Here is a 561-nt window from a genome sequence, read left to right on the forward strand (position 1 = left end):
CCTGTGGATGGAGAGATGGGAAGTGGGCAGACGCTGTGACAACGGCTTTACCAGGCTGGACCGGCTCGAAGGCAGCTAGAAGTCCCCATCTGCGCATTCCAGATGCCGGCCTTGCCCGGGTTTCGCTCTGCTCTGAGACTCCAGGGGTGTGGGCCCTGGAGATAACGGGGTCTCAGTACTGCCTTGGAACTGACCGATTGATGGACTGAGCAGAGGATGGCTTTGAAGAGAAAAGAGCAGGGCAAGACAGAAGCTATGAAGATCTCGCAAAGGCCAGTGAGCAGAAGAACCTGGACCTGGATGGAGGCTGAGGGCATGTGTAGGAGCTACGCTGACAAGAATGGGGACACTGATCGCCTGTGAGGATAAAGGAGAGAAATGGGCCAAGAACGCCCCTGAGGCTTCCAGCCCAGGCAACTGGGCTTTGAGGGGAAGCGCAAGCCTCTGAGAGAGGATAACGATCACTAGAAGCACATTATTCATCGGAGCGGAGTTTGAACCCCTGAATAACCAGGAGAATCCACATATATGACAAGACTAAATATATGAAAGAACACGAAA

This window comes from Prionailurus viverrinus, chromosome A2 (assembly GCF_022837055.1).
Source record: "Prionailurus viverrinus isolate Anna chromosome A2, UM_Priviv_1.0, whole genome shotgun sequence".
NCBI lineage: Eukaryota > Metazoa > Chordata > Mammalia > Carnivora > Felidae > Prionailurus > Prionailurus viverrinus.